The sequence below is a fragment of the Vigna unguiculata genome, chromosome 11 (assembly GCF_037176805.1).
Source record: "Vigna unguiculata cultivar grain cowpea cultivar isolate G323 ecotype 2 chromosome 11, ASM3717680v1, whole genome shotgun sequence".
Taxonomy (NCBI): Eukaryota; Viridiplantae; Streptophyta; class Magnoliopsida; order Fabales; family Fabaceae; genus Vigna; species Vigna unguiculata.
Window position 1 is genome coordinate 22,434,147 of NC_140802.1, and position 17,124 is coordinate 22,451,270.

Below are 17,124 nucleotides of genomic sequence, written 5' to 3' on the forward strand. Positions count from 1 at the left end.
TTTCTTCAAAGTTTGTGGATGACTTTTGGTAGCCTTAAATTCAGTTACAATCAACCATTAAGTAGCGGATCATTATTAGCTTGAGTGGATCATTAATTAATAGCTTTAAGCGGGATGATATTGAAATTTATGTGTCTTTTGTAATTCTGATGGTTAAAGCTCCTATATAAGTTGAACCATTTTCATCAATGAAGGCAAGCTGAGTTTTATTCAGAAAATAAACGAGTTTTATCTCATCTATCTTAGTGAGAGTGATTCTCCTAAGTTCTTGAGTGATTCAAGAATCCATGAGTTTCATCAAAGGTCCTTTATCCCTCTGTGTGTTTCAACTATTAGGCTTATCTTCCATTCTTGGAAGTGTGATGTCTATCAATTTCCGTTCCATCTTGTTTTATGTTTCCATTTTCTCGTTTTAAATAATTTCTCAAATTTCTTGCTTGTTAGCATTCTAACAATGATAGATCAGTCAAACGAATCAAACGCTGTGGATTCACATCATTTGGTATTCATAGCCTGGCCATCTAGACCTGGAATAGGAAAGGAAGTTTATTATACAAAGTGTTTAACCGAAGGCCATCCATGTTTAGTTGCATTCGATTACGGAAGCGAAAACAATTTTGTGAGCCAAAGATTGGTGGAGAAACTCCAGTTACCAGCAACCTTTCATCTGGATCAAGCATGGATCAAATTCAATACATGGCAATGTGTGAAAGAAGTATTATGTGATATTGCTCCATTGGACTCTTGTCATCTTCTTTTGGGATGGGCATGACTTCATTTTAAAACACTCCATCTTGATGAACGTTCCCTTTATTTGAGGCATGAGGGACATCAAAGGAAGTAGAAGTTTATGACACTAAGACAAGTTAGTAAGGATCAACGTAGGCTGAAGGAGAAAACAGAAAAAGAAAGAATAGAAAAAGAAGTAATAGAAACTGCAGAAGGAAGGGAAAATAAAGAAAAAGAAATGAAACTAGACAAAGTTTATTCGTCAATGTATTTTCTTCTACAGTTTGTGATGTCATTTTACAGGAACAAAAGGATAAGCATGTGAAGGAAATACACGAACTTCCATGTTTGAAAAGGAAGCTTGTTCATAGTGCTTTATCATGCATTTGGTCCGTCGATAAGAAGCAAATTCGTCAAACACAACGCATGGAATTATTTATTGTTACATATCAAGGTGGGGTACTGTTGCCAAGAAATGTTATCGACGAATTGCAACCATTGGAAAGTAACAAATATCAAGTTGAATTTAATCCCCGAAGAAGAGAATTAGTTTCAACTTGCGAAAAAATAAAATTCCTTCACAAGATCATAATAAAAACTTACTTTAAAACTAGTGTTTTAAGATTCGGGACAAATCTTCTCGAAGAATGAGGGTATGATGTGAATTGCATATGGGTCAAATGGAGGATGACTAATGCGCCGTGTTGATGCAGTTTCTGTTATTTAAACAAGGGCCCAATGCTTTGTAAAATTGGCTGACCAAATTGTGTTTGTGCTTAACCAATTAATGGGCTTTAGTTTTGCTTTATCTTCAAGTTGAAATAAGGGTCCATATGCCAACCTAAGAACTAACCTTTGGAAGATCAAGAGGACCTTTGCTCAAAGTTTGTGGATGACTTTTGGTAGCCTTAAATTTAGTTACAATCAACCATTAAGTAGCGGATCATTATTAGCTTGAGTGGATCATTAATTAATAGCTTTAAGCGGGATGATATTGAAATTTATGTGTCTTTTGTAATTCTGATGGTTAAAGCTCCTATATAAGTTGAACCATTTTCATCAACGAAGGCAGGCTGAGTTTTATTCAGAAAATAAACGAGTTTTATCTCATCTATCTTAGTGAGAGTGATTCTCCTAAGTTCTTGAGTGATTCAAGAATCCATGAGTTTCATCAAAGGTCCTTTATCCCTCTGTGTGTTTCAACTATTAGGCTTATCTTCCATTCTTGGAAGTGTGATGTCTATCAATTTCCGTTCCATCTTGTTTTATGTTTCCATTTTCTCGTTTTAAATAATTTCTCAAATTTCTTGCTTGTTAGCATTCTAACAATGATAGATCAGTCAAACGAATCAAACGCTGTGGATTCACATCATTTGGTATTCATAGCCTGGCCATCTAGACCTGGAATAGGAAAGGAAGTTTATTATACAAAGTGTTTAACCGAAGGCCATCCATGTTTAGTTGCATTCGATTACGGAAGCGAAAACAATGTTGTGAGCCAAAGATTGGTGGAGAAACTCCAGTCACCAGCAACCTTTCATCTGGATCAAGCACGGATCAAATTCAGTACATGGCAATGTGTGAAAGAAGTATTATGTGATATTGCTCCCATGGACTCTTGTCATCTTCTTTTGGGATGGGCATGGCTTCATTTTAAAACACTCCATCTTGATGAACGTTCCCTTTATTTGAGGCATGAGGGACATCAAAGGAAGTAGAAGTTTATGACACCAAGACAAGTCAGTAAGGATCAACGTAGGCTGAAGGAGAAAACAGAAAAAGAAAAAATAGAAAAAGAAGTAATAGAAACTGCAGAAGGAAGGGAAAATAAAGAAAAAGAAATGGAACTAGAGAAAGTTTATTCGTCAATGTATTTTCTTCTACAGTTTGTGATGTCATTTTACAGGAACAAAAGGATAAGCATGTGAAGGAAATACACGAACTTCCATGTTTCAAAAGGAAGCTTGTTCATAGTGCTTTATCATGCATTTGGTCCGTCGATAAGAAGCAAATTCGTCAAACACAACGCATGGAATTATTAAGATTGGTGGAGAAACTCCAGTTACCAGCAACCTTTCATCTAGATCAAGCATGGATCATATTCAGTACATGACAATGTGTGAAAGAATCATTATGTGATATTGCTCCCATGGACTCTTGTCATCTTCTTTTGGGATGGGCATGGCTTCATTTTAAAACACTCCATCTTGATGAACGCTCCCTTTATTTGAGGCATGAGGGACATCAAAGGAAGTAGAAGTTTATGACACCAAGACAAGTCAGTAAGGATCAACGTAGGCTGAAGGAGAAAACAGAAAAAGAAAGAATAGAAAAAGAAGTAATAGAAACTGCAGAAGGAAGGGAAAATAAAGAAAAAGAAATGGAACTAGAGAAAGTTTATTCGTCAATGTATTTTCTTCTACAGTTTGTGATGTCATTTTACAGGAACAAAAGGATAAGCATGTGAAGGAAATACACGAACTTCCATGTTTGAAAAGGAAGCTTGTTCATAATGCTTTATCATGCATTTGGTCCGTCGATAAGAAGCAAATTCGTCAAACACAACGCATGGAATTATTAAGATTGGTGGAGAAACTCCAGTTACCAGCAACCTTTCATCTAGATCAAGCATGGATCATATTCAGTACATGACAATGTGTGAAAGAATCATTATGTGATATTGCTCCCATTGACTCTTGTCATCTTCTTTTGGGATGGGCATGGCTTCATTTTAAAACACTCCATCTTGATGAACGCTCCCTTTATTTGAGGCATGAGGGACATCAAAGGAAGTAGAAGTTTATGACACCAAGACAAGTCAGTAAGGATCAACGTAGGCTGAAGGAGAAAACAGAAAAAGAAAGAATAGAAAAAGAAGTAATAGAAACTGCAGAAGGAAGGGAAAATAAAGAAAAAGAAATGGAACTAGAGAAAGTTTATTCGTCAATGTATTTTCTTCTACAGTTTGTGATGTCATTTTACAGGAACAAAAGGATAAGCATGTGAAGGAAATACACGAACTTCCATGTTTGAAAAGGAAGCTTGTTCATAGTGCTTTATCATGCATTTGGTCCGTCGATAAGAAGCAAATTCGTCAAAAAACACAACGCATGGAATTATTTATTGTTACATATCAAGGTGGGGTACTGTTGTCAAGAAATGTTATCGACGGATTGCAACCATTGGAAAATATCAAGCTGAATTTGATCCTGGAAGAAGAGAATTAGTTTCAACTTGCGAAAAAATAAAATTCCTTCACAAGATCATAATTAAAACTTACTTTAAAACTAGTGTCTTAAGATTCGGGACAAATCTTCTCGAAGAAGGAGGGTATGATGTGAATTGCATATGGGTCAAATGGAGGATGATTAATGCGCCGTGTTGATGCAGTTTCTTTTATTTAAACAAGGGCCCAATGGTTTGTAAAATTGGCTGACCAAATTGTGTTTGTGCTTAACCAATTAATGGGCTTTAGTTTTGCTTTATCTTCAAGTTGAAATAAGGGTCCATATGCCAACCTAAGAACCAACCTTTGGAAGATCAAGAGGACCTTTCTTCAAAGTTTGTGGATGACTTTTGGTAGCCTTAAATTCAGTTACAATCAACCATTAAGTAGCGGATCATTATTAGCTTGAGTGGATCATTAATTAATAGCTTTAAGCGGGATGATATTGAAATTTATGTGTCTTTTGTAATTCTGATGGTTAAAGCTCCTATATAAGTTGAACCATTTTCATCAATGAAGGCAAGCTGAGTTTTATTCAGAAAATAAACGAGTTTTATCTCATCTATCTTAGTGAGAGTGATTCTCCTAAGTTCTTGAGTGATTCAAGAATCCATGAGTTTCATCAAAGGTCCTTTATCCCTCTGTGTGTTTCAACTATTAGGCTTATCTTCCATTCTTAGAAGTGTGATGTCTATCAATTTCCGTTCCATCTTGTTTTATGTTTCCATTTTCTCGTTTTAAATAATTTCTCAAATTTCTTGCTTGTTAGCATTCTAACAATGATAGATCAGTCAAACGAATCAAACGCTGTGGATTCACATCATTTGGTATTCATAGCCTGGCCATCTAGACCTGGAATAGGAAAGGAAGTTTATTATACAAAGTGTTTAACCGAAGGCCATCCATGTTTAGTTGCATTCGATTACGGAAGCGAAAACAATTTTGTGAGCCAAAGATTGGTGGAGAAACTCCAGTTACCAGCAACCTTTCATCTGGATCAAGCATGGATCAAATTCAGTACATGGCAATGTGTGAAAGAAGTATTATGTGATATTGCTCCCATGGACTCTCGTCATCTTCTTTTGGGATGGGCATGGCTTCATTTTAAAACACTCTATCTTGATGAACGTTCCCTTTATTTGAGGCATGAGGGACATCAAAGGAAGTAGAAGTTTGTGACACCAAGACAAGTCAGTAAGGATCAACGTAGGCTGAAGGAGAAAACAGAAAAAGAAAGAATAGAAAAAGAAGTAATAGAAACTGCAGAAGGAAGGGAAAATAAAGAAAAAGAAATGAAACTAGACAAAGTTTATTCGTCAATGTATTTTCTTCTACAGTTTGTGATGTCATTTTACAGGAACAAAAGGATAAGCATGTGAAGGAAATACACGAACTTCCATGTTTGAAAAGGAAGCTTGTTCATAGTGCTTTATCATGCATTTGGTCCGTCGATAAGAAGCAAATTCGTCAAACACAACGCATGGAATTATTTATTGTTACATATCAAGGTGGGGTACTGTTGCCAAGAAATGTTATCGACGAATTGCAACCATTGGAAAGTAACAAATATCAAGTTGAATTTAATCCTGGAAGAAGAGAATTAGTTTCAACTTGCGAAAAAATAAAATTCCTTCACAAGATCATAATAAAAACTTACTTTAAAACTAGTGTTTTAAGATTCGGGACAAATCTTCTCGAAGAATGAGGGTATGATGTGAATTGCATATGGGTCAAATGGAGGATGACTAATGCGCCGTGTTGATGCAGTTTCTGTTATTTAAACAAGGGCCCAATGCTTTGTAAAATTGGCTGACCAAATTGTGTTTGTGCTTAACCAATTAATGGGCTTTAGTTTTGCTTTATCTTCAAGTTGAAATAAGGGTCCATATGCCAACCTAAGAACTAACCTTTGGAAGATCAAGAGGACCTTTGCTCAAAGTTTGTGGATGACTTTTGGTAGCCTTAAATTTAGTTACAATCAACCATTAAGTAGCGGATCATTATTAGCTTGAGTGGATCATTAATTAATAGCTTTAAGCGGGATGATATTGAAATTTATGTGTCTTTTGTAATTCTGATGGTTAAAGCTCCTATATAAGTTGAACCATTTTCATCAACGAAGGCAGGCTGAGTTTTATTCAGAAAATAAACGAGTTTTATCTCATCTATCTTAGTGAGAGTGATTCTCCTAAGTTCTTGAGTGATTCAAGAATCCATGAGTTTCATCAAAGGTCCTTTATCCCTCTGTGTGTTTCAACTATTAGGCTTATCTTCCATTCTTGGAAGTGTGATGTCTATCAATTTCCGTTCCATCTTCTTTTATGTTTCCATTTTCTCGTTTTAAATAATTTCTCAAATTTCTTGCTTGTTAGCATTCTAACAATGATAGATCAGTCAAACGAATCAAACGCTGTGGATTCACATCATTTGGTATTCATAGCCTGGCCATCTAGACCTGGAATAGGAAAGGAAGTTTATTATACAAAGTGTTTAACCGAAGGCCATCCATGTTTAGTTGCATTCGATTACGGAAGCGAAAACAATGTTGTGAGCCAAAGATTGGTGGAGAAACTCCAGTTACCAGCAACCTTTCATCTGGATCAAGCACGGATCAAATTCAGTACATGGCAATGTGTGAAAGAAGTATTATGTGATATTGCTCCCATGGACTCATGTCATCTTCTTTTGGGATGGGCATGACTTCATTTTAAAACACTCCATCTTGATGAACGTTCCCTTTATTTGAGGCATGAGGGACATCAAAGGAAGTAGAAGTTTATGACACTAAGACAAGTTAGTAAGGATCAACGTAGGCTGAAGGAGAAAACAGAAAAAGAAAAAATAGAAAAAGAAGTAATAGAAACTGCAGAAGGAAGGGAAAATAAAGAAAAAGAAATGAAACTAGACAAAGTTTATTCGTCAATGTATTTTCTTCTACAGTTTGTGATGTCATTTTACAGGAACAAAAGGATAAGCATGTGAAGGAAATACACGAACTTCCATGTTTGAAAAGGAAGCTTGTTCATAATGCTTTATCATGCATTTGGTCCGTCGATAAGAAGCAAATTCGTCAAACACAACGCATGGAATTATTAAGATTGGTGGAGAAACTCCAGTTACCAGCAACCTTTCATCTAGATCAAGCATGGATCATATTCAGTACATGACAATGTGTGAAAGAATCATTATGTGATATTGCTCCCATTGACTCTTGTCATCTTCTTTTGGGATGGGCATGGCTTCATTTTAAAACACTCCATCTTGATGAACGCTCCCTTTATTTGAGGCATGAGGGACATCAAAGGAAGTAGAAGTTTATGACACCAAGACAAGTCAGTAAGGATCAACGTAGGCTGAAGGAGAAAACAGAAAAAGAAAGAATAGAAAAAGAAGTAATAGAAACTGTAGAAGGAAGGGAAAATAAGGAAAAAGAAATGGAACTAGAGAAAGTTTATTCGTCAATGTATTTTCTTCTACAGTTTGTGATGTCATTTTACAGGAACAAAAGGATAAGCATGTGAAGGAAATACACGAACTTCCATGTTTGAAAATGAAGCTTGTTCATAGTGCTTTATCATGCATTTGGTCCGTCGATAAGAAGCAAATTCGTCAAAAAACACAACGCATGGAATTATTTATTGTTACATATCAAGGTGGGGTACTGTTGTCAAGAAATGTTATCGACGGATTGCAACCATTGGAAAATATCAAGCTGAATTTGATCCTGGAAGAAGAGAATTAGTTTCAACTTGCGAAAAAATAAAATTCCTTCACAAGATCATAATTAAAACTTACTTTAAAACTAGTGTCTTAAGATTCGGGACAAATCTTCTCGAAGAAGGAGGGTATGATGTGAATTGCATATGGGTCAAATGGAGGATGATTAATGCGCCGTGTTGATGCAGTTTCTTTTATTTAAACAAGGGCCCAATGGTTTGTAAAATTGGCTGACCAAATTGTGTTTGTGCTTAACCAATTAATGGGCTTTAGTTTTGCTTTATCTTCAAGTTGAAATAAGGGTCCATATGCCAACCTAAGAACCAACCTTTGGAAGATCAAGAGGACCTTTCTTCAAAGTTTGTGGATGACTTTTGGTAGCCTTAAATTCAGTTACAATCAACCATTAAGTAGCGGATCATTATTAGCTTGAGTGGATCATTAATTAATAGCTTTAAGCGGGATGATATTGAAATTTATGTGTCTTTTGTAATTCTGATGGTTAAAGCTCCTATATAAGTTGAACCATTTTCATCAATGAAGGCAAGCTGAGTTTTATTCAGAAAATAAACGAGTTTTATCTCATCTATCTTAGTGAGAGTGATTCTCCTAAGTTCTTGAGTGATTCAAGAATCCATGAGTTTCATCAAAGGTCCTTTATCCCTCTGTGTGTTTCAACTATTAGGCTTATCTTCCATTCTTAGAAGTGTGATGTCTATCAATTTCCGTTCCATCTTGTTTTATGTTTCCATTTTCTCGTTTTAAATAATTTCTCAAATTTCTTGCTTGTTAGCATTCTAACAATGATAGATCAGTCAAACGAATCAAACGCTGTGGATTCACATCATTTGGTATTCATAGCCTGGCCATCTAGACCTGGAATAGGAAAGGAAGTTTATTATACAAAGTGTTTAACCGAAGGCCATCCATGTTTAGTTGCATTCGATTACGGAAGCGAAAACAATTTTGTGAGCCAAAGATTGGTGGAGAAACTCCAGTTACCAGCAACCTTTCATCTGGATCAAGCATGGATCAAATTCAGTACATGGCAATGTGTGAAAGAAGTATTATGTGATATTGCTCCCATGGACTCTCGTCATCTTCTTTTGGGATGGGCATGGCTTCATTTTAAAACACTCTATCTTGATGAACGTTCCCTTTATTTGAGGCATGAGGGACATCAAAGGAAGTAGAAGTTTGTGACACCAAGACAAGTCAGTAAGGATCAACGTAGGCTGAAGGAGAAAACAGAAAAAGAAAGAATAGAAAAAGAAGTAATAGAAACTGCAGAAGGAAGGGAAAATAAAGAAAAAGAAATGAAACTAGACAAAGTTTATTCGTCAATGTATTTTCTTCTACAGTTTGTGATGTCATTTTACAGGAACAAAAGGATAAGCATGTGAAGGAAATACACGAACTTCCATGTTCGAAAAGGAAGCTTGTTCATAGTGCTTTATCATGCATTTGGTCCGTCGATAAGAAGCAAATTCGTCAAACACAACGCATGGAATTATTTATTGTTACATATCAAGGTGGGGTACTGTTGCCAAGAAATGTTATCGACGAATTGCAACCATTGGAAAGTAACAAATATCAAGTTGAATTTAATCCTGGAAGAAGAGAATTAGTTTCAACTTGCGAAAAAATAAAATTCCTTCACAAGATCATAATAAAAACTTACTTTAAAACTAGTGTTTTAAGATTCGGGACAAATCTTCTCGAAGAATGAGGGTATGATGTGAATTGCATATGGGTCAAATGGAGGATGACTAATGCGCCGTGTTGATGCAGTTTCTGTTATTTAAACAAGGGCCCAATGCTTTGTAAAATTGGCTGACCAAATTGTGTTTGTGCTTAACCAATTAATGGGCTTTAGTTTTGCTTTATCTTCAAGTTGAAATAAGGGTCCATATGCCAACCTAAGAACTAACCTTTGGAAGATCAAGAGGACCTTTGCTCAAAGTTTGTGGATGACTTTTGGTAGCCTTAAATTTAGTTACAATCAACCATTAAGTAGCGGATCATTATTAGCTTGAGTGGATCATTAATTAATAGCTTTAAGCGGGATGATATTGAAATTTATGTGTCTTTTGTAATTCTGATGGTTAAAGCTCCTATATAAGTTGAACCATTTTCATCAACGAAGGCAGGCTGAGTTTTATTCAGAAAATAAACGAGTTTTATCTCATCTATCTTAGTGAGAGTGATTCTCCTAAGTTCTTGAGTGATTCAAGAATCCATGAGTTTCATCAAAGGTCCTTTATCCCTCTGTGTGTTTCAACTATTAGGCTTATCTTCCATTCTTGGAAGTGTGATGTCTATCAATTTCCGTTCCATCTTGTTTTATGTTTCCATTTTCTCGTTTTAAATAATTTCTCAAATTTCTTGCTTGTTAGCATTCTAACAATGATAGATCAGTCAAACGAATCAAACGCTGTGGATTCACATCATTTGGTATTCATAGCCTGGCCATCTAGACCTGGAATAGGAAAGGAAGTTTATTATACAAAGTGTTTAACCGAAGGCCATCCATGTTTAGTTGCATTCGATTACGGAAGCGAAAACAATGTTGTGAGCCAAAGATTGGTGGAGAAACTCCAGTTACCAGCAACCTTTCATCTGGATCAAGCACGGATCAAATTCAGTACATGGCAATGTGTGAAAGAAGTATTATGTGATATTGCTCCCATGGACTCATGTCATCTTCTTTTGGGATGGGCATGACTTCATTTTAAAACACTCCATCTTGATGAACGTTCCCTTTATTTGAGGCATGAGGGACATCAAAGGAAGTAGAAGTTTATGACACTAAGACAAGTTAGTAAGGATCAACGTAGGCTGAAGGAGAAAACAGAAAAAGAAAAAATAGAAAAAGAAGTAATAGAAACTGCAGAAGGAAGGGAAAATAAAGAAAAAGAAATGAAACTAGACAAAGTTTATTCGTCAATGTATTTTCTTCTACAGTTTGTGATGTCATTTTACAGGAACAAAAGGATAAGCATGTGAAGGAAATACACGAACTTCCATGTTTGAAAAGGAAGCTTGTTCATAATGCTTTATCATGCATTTGGTCCGTCGATAAGAAGCAAATTCGTCAAACACAACGCATGGAATTATTAAGATTGGTGGAGAAACTCCAGTTACCAGCAACCTTTCATCTAGATCAAGCATGGATCATATTCAGTACATGACAATGTGTGAAAGAATCATTATGTGATATTGCTCCCATTGACTCTTGTCATCTTCTTTTGGGATGGGCATGGCTTCATTTTAAAACACTCCATCTTGATGAACGCTCCCTTTATTTGAGGCATGAGGGACATCAAAGGAAGTAGAAGTTTATGACACCAAGACAAGTCAGTAAGGATCAACGTAGGCTGAAGGAGAAAACAGAAAAAGAAAGAATAGAAAAAGAAGTAATAGAAACTGTAGAAGGAAGGGAAAATAAGGAAAAAGAAATGGAACTAGAGAAAGTTTATTCGTCAATGTATTTTCTTCTACAGTTTGTGATGTCATTTTACAGGAACAAAAGGATAAGCATGTGAAGGAAATACACGAACTTCCATGTTTGAAAATGAAGCTTGTTCATAGTGCTTTATCATGCATTTGGTCCGTCGATAAGAAGCAAATTCGTCAAAAAACACAACGCATGGAATTATTTATTGTTACATATCAAGGTGGGGTACTGTTGTCAAGAAATGTTATCGACGGATTGCAACCATTGGAAAATATCAAGCTGAATTTGATCCTGGAAGAAGAGAATTAGTTTCAACTTGCGAAAAAATAAAATTCCTTCACAAGATCATAATTAAAACTTACTTTAAAACTAGTGTCTTAAGATTCGGGACAAATCTTCTCGAAGAAGGAGGGTATGATGTGAATTGCATATGGGTCAAATGGAGGATGATTAATGCGCCGTGTTGATGCAGTTTCTTTTATTTAAACAAGGGCCCAATGGTTTGTAAAATTGGCTGACCAAATTGTGTTTGTGCTTAACCAATTAATGGGCTTTAGTTTTGCTTTATCTTCAAGTTGAAATAAGGGTCCATATGCCAACCTAAGAACCAACCTTTGGAAGATCAAGAGGACCTTTCTTCAAAGTTTGTGGATGACTTTTGGTAGCCTTAAATTCAGTTACAATCAACCATTAAGTAGCGGATCATTATTAGCTTGAGTGGATCATTAATTAATAGCTTTAAGCGGGATGATATTGAAATTTATGTGTCTTTTGTAATTCTGATGGTTAAAGCTCCTATATAAGTTGAACCATTTTCATCAATGAAGGCAAGCTGAGTTTTATTCAGAAAATAAACGAGTTTTATCTCATCTATCTTAGTGAGAGTGATTCTCCTAAGTTCTTGAGTGATTCAAGAATCCATGAGTTTCATCAAAGGTCCTTTATCCCTCTGTGTGTTTCAACTATTAGGCTTATCTTCCATTCTTAGAAGTGTGATGTCTATCAATTTCCGTTCCATCTTGTTTTATGTTTCCATTTTCTCGTTTTAAATAATTTCTCAAATTTCTTGCTTGTTAGCATTCTAACAATGATAGATCAGTCAAACGAATCAAACGCTGTGGATTCACATCATTTGGTATTCATAGCCTGGCCATCTAGACCTGGAATAGGAAAGGAAGTTTATTATACAAAGTGTTTAACCGAAGGCCATCCATGTTTAGTTGCATTCGATTACGGAAGCGAAAACAATTTTGTGAGCCAAAGATTGGTGGAGAAACTCCAGTTACCAGCAACCTTTCATCTGGATCAAGCATGGATCAAATTCAATACATGGCAATGTGTGAAAGAAGTATTATGTGATATTGCTCCATTGGACTCTTGTCATCTTCTTTTGGGATGGGCATGACTTCATTTTAAAACACTCCATCTTGATGAACGTTCCCTTTATTTGAGGCATGAGGGACATCAAAGGAAGTAGAAGTTTATGACACTAAGACAAGTTAGTAAGGATCAACGTAGGCTGAAGGAGAAAACAGAAAAAGAAAGAATAGAAAAAGAAGTAATAGAAACTGCAGAAGGAAGGGAAAATAAAGAAAAAGAAATGAAACTAGAGAAAGTTTATTCGTCAATGTATTTTCTTCTACAGTTTGTGATGTCATTTTACAGGAACAAAAGGATAAGCATGTGAAGGAAATACACGAACTTCCATGTTTGAAAAGGAAGCTTGTTCATAGTGCTTTATCATGCATTTGGTCCGTCGATAAGAAGCAAATTCGTCAAACACAACGCATGGAATTATTTATTGTTACATATCAAGGTGGGGTACTGTTGCCAAGAAATGTTATCGACGAATTGCAACCATTGGAAAGTAACAAATATCAAGTTGAATTTAATCCTGGAAGAAGAGAATTAGTTTCAACTTGCGAAAAAATAAAATTCCTTCACAAGATCATAATAAAAACTTACTTTAAAACTAGTGTTTTAAGATTCGGGACAAATCTTCTCGAAGAATGAGGGTATGATGTGAATTGCATATGGGTCAAATGGAGGATGACTAATGCGCCGTGTTGATGCAGTTTCTGTTATTTAAACAAGGGCCCAATGCTTTGTAAAATTGGCTGACCAAATTGTGTTTGTGCTTAACCAATTAATGGGCTTTAGTTTTGCTTTATCTTCAAGTTGAAATAAGGGTCCATATGCCAACCTAAGAACTAACCTTTGGAAGATCAAGAGGACCTTTGCTCAAAGTTTGTGGATGACTTTTGGTAGCCTTAAATTTAGTTACAATCAACCATTAAGTAGCGGATCATTATTAGCTTGAGTGGATCATTAATTAATAGCTTTAAGCGGGATGATATTGAAATTTATGTGTCTTTTGTAATTCTGATGGTTAAAGCTCCTATATAAGTTGAACCATTTTCATCAACGAAGGCAGGCTGAGTTTTATTCAGAAAATAAACGAGTTTTATCTCATCTATCTTAGTGAGAGTGATTCTCCTAAGTTCTTGAGTGATTCAAGAATCCATGAGTTTCATCAAAGGTCCTTTATCCCTCTGTGTGTTTCAACTATTAGGCTTATCTTCCATTCTTGGAAGTGTGATGTCTATCAATTTCCGTTCCATCTTGTTTTATGTTTCCATTTTCTCGTTTTAAATAATTTCTCAAATTTCTTGCTTGTTAGCATTCTAACAATGATAGATCAGTCAAACGAATCAAACGCTGTGGATTCACATCATTTGGTATTCATAGCCTGGCCATCTAGACCTGGAATAGGAAAGGAAGTTTATTATACAAAGTGTTTAACCGAAGGCCATCCATGTTTAGTTGCATTCGATTACGGAAGCGAAAACAATGTTGTGAGCCAAAGATTGGTGGAGAAACTCCAGTTACCAGCAACCTTTCATCTGGATCAAGCACGGATCAAATTCAGTACATGGCAATGTGTGAAAGAAGTATTATGTGATATTGCTCCCATGGACTCTTGTCATCTTCTTTTGGGATGGGCATGACTTCATTTTAAAACACTCCATCTTGATGAACGTTCCCTTTATTTGAGGCATGAGGGACATCAAAGGAAGTAGAAGTTTATGACACTAAGACAAGTTAGTAAGGATCAACGTAGGCTGAAGGAGAAAACAGAAAAAGAAAGAATAGAAAAAGAAGTAATAGAAACTGCAGAAGGAAGGGAAAATAAAGAAAAAGAAATCAAACTAGACAAAGTTTATTCGTCAATGTATTTTCTTCTACAGTTTGTGATGTCATTTTACAGGAACAAAAGGATAAGCATGTGAAGGAAATACACGAACTTCCATGTTTGAAAAGGAAGCTTGTTCATAGTGCTTTATCGTGCATTTGGTCCGTCGATAAGAAGCAAATTCGTCAAACACAACGCATGGAATTATTTATTGTTACATATCAAGGTGGGGTATTGTTGTCAAGAAATGTTATCGACGAATTGCAACCACTGGAAAGTAACAAATATCAAGTTGAATTTGATCCTGGAATAAGAGAATTAGTTTCAACTTGTGAAAAAATAAAATTCCTTCACAAGATCATAATAAAAACTTACTTTAAAACTAGTGTCTTAAGATTCGGGACAAATCTTCTCGAAGAAGGAGGGTATGATGTGAATTGCATATGGGTCAAATGGAGGATGACTAATGCGCCGTGTTGATGCAGTTTCTTTTATTTAAATAAGGGCCCAATGCTTTGTAAAATTGGCTGACCAAATTGTGTTTGTGCTTAACCAATTAATGGGCTTTAGTTTTGCTTTATCTTCAAGTTGAAATAAGGGTCCATATGCCAACTTAAGAACCAACCTTTGGAAGATCAAGAGGACCTTTGCTCAAAGTTTGTGGATGACTTTTGGTAGCCTTAAGTTCTGTTACAATCAACCATTAAGTAGCGGATCATTATTAGCTTGAGAGGATCATTAATTAATAGCTTTTAGCGGGATGATATTGAAATTTATGTGTCTTTTGTAATTCTGATGGTTAAAGCTCCTTCCTATATAAGTTGAACCATTTTCATCAACGAAGGCAAGCTGAGTTTTATTCAGAAAATATACAAGTTTATCTCATCTATCTTAGTGAGAGTGATTCTCCTAAGTTCTTGAGTGATTCAAGAATCCATGAGTTTAATCAAAGGTCCTTTATCCCTTTGTGTGTTTCAACTCTTAGGCTTATCTTCCATTCTTGGAAGTGTGATGTCTATCAATTTTCATTCCATCTTCTTTTATGTTTCCTTTTTCTCGTTTTAAATAATTTCTCAAATTTCTTGCTTGTTAGCACCCCAACAATGATAGATCAGTAAAACGAATCGAACGCTGTGGATTCACATCATTTGGTATTCACAGCCTGGCCATCTAGATTTGGAATAGGAAAGGAAGTTTATTATACAAAGTGTTTGACCGAAGGCCATCCATGTTCAGTTGCATTCGATTACGGAAGCGAAAACAATGTTGTGAACCAAAGTTTGGTGGAGAAACTCCAGTTACCAGCAACCTTTCATCTGGATCAAGCATGGATCAAATTCAGTACATGGCAATGTGTGAAAGAAGTATTATGTGATATTGCTCCCATGGACTCTCGTCATCTTCTTTTGGGATGGGCATGGCTTCATTTTAAAACACTCCATCTTGATGAATGTTCCCTTTATTTAAGGCATGAGGGACATCAAAGGAAGTAGAAGTTTATGACACCAAGACAATTCAGTAAGGATCAACGTAGGCTGAAGGAGAAAACAGAAAAAGAAAGAATAAAGAAAGAAGTAATAGAAACTACAGAAGGAAGGGAAAATAAAGAAAAAGAAATGGAACTAGGGAAAGTTTATTCGTCAATGTTCTTTCTTCTACAGTTTGTGATGTCATTTTACAGGAACAAAAGGATAAGCATGTGAAGGAAATACACGAACTTCCATGTTTGAAAAGGAAGCTTGTTCATAGTGCTTTATCATGCATTTGGTCCGTCGATAAGAAGCAAATTCGTCAAACACAACGCATGGAATTATTTATTGTTACATATCAAGGTGGGGTACTGTTGTCAAGAAATGTTATCGACGGATTGCAACCATTGGAAAGTAACAAATATCAAGTTGAATTTGATCCTGGAAGAAGAGAATTAGTTTCAACTTGCGAAAAAATAAAATTCCTTCACAAGATCATAATAAAAACTTACTTTAAAACTAGTGTCTTAAGATTCGGGACAAATCTTCTCGAAGAAGGAGGGTATGATGTGAATTGCATATGGGTCAAATGGAGGATGACTAATGCGCCGTGTTGATGCAGTTTCTTTTATTTAAATAAGGGCCCAATGCTTTGTAAAATTGGCTGACCAAATTGTGTTTGTGCTTAACCAATTAATGGGCTTTAGTTTTGCTTTATCTTCAAGTTGAAATAAGGGTCCATATGCCAACTTAAGAACCAACCTTTGGAAGATCAAGAGGACCTTTGCTCAAAGTTTGTGGATGACTTTTGGTAGCCTTAAGTTCTGTTACAATCAACCATTAAGTAGCGGATCATTATTAGCTTGAGAGGATCATTAATTAATAGCTTTTAGCGGGATGATATTGAAATTTATGTGTCTTTTGTAATTCTGATGGTTAAAGCTCCTTCCTATATAAGTTGAACCATTTTCATCAACGAAGGCAAGCTGAGTTTTATTCAGAAAATATACAAGTTTATCTCATCTATCTTAGTGAGAGTGATTCTCCTAAGTTCTTGAGTGATTCAAGAATCCATGAGTTTAATCAAAGGTCCTTTATCCCTTTGTGTGTTTCAACTCTTAGGCTTATCTTCCATTCTTGGAAGTGTGATGTCTATCAATTTTCATTCCATCTTCTTTTATGTTTCCTTTTTCTCGTTTTAAATAATTTCTCAAATTTCTTGCTTGTTAGCACCCCAACAATGATAGATCAGTAAAACGAATCGAACGCTGTGGATTCACATCATTTGGTATTCACAGCCTGGCCATCTAGATTTGGAATAGGAAAGGAAGTT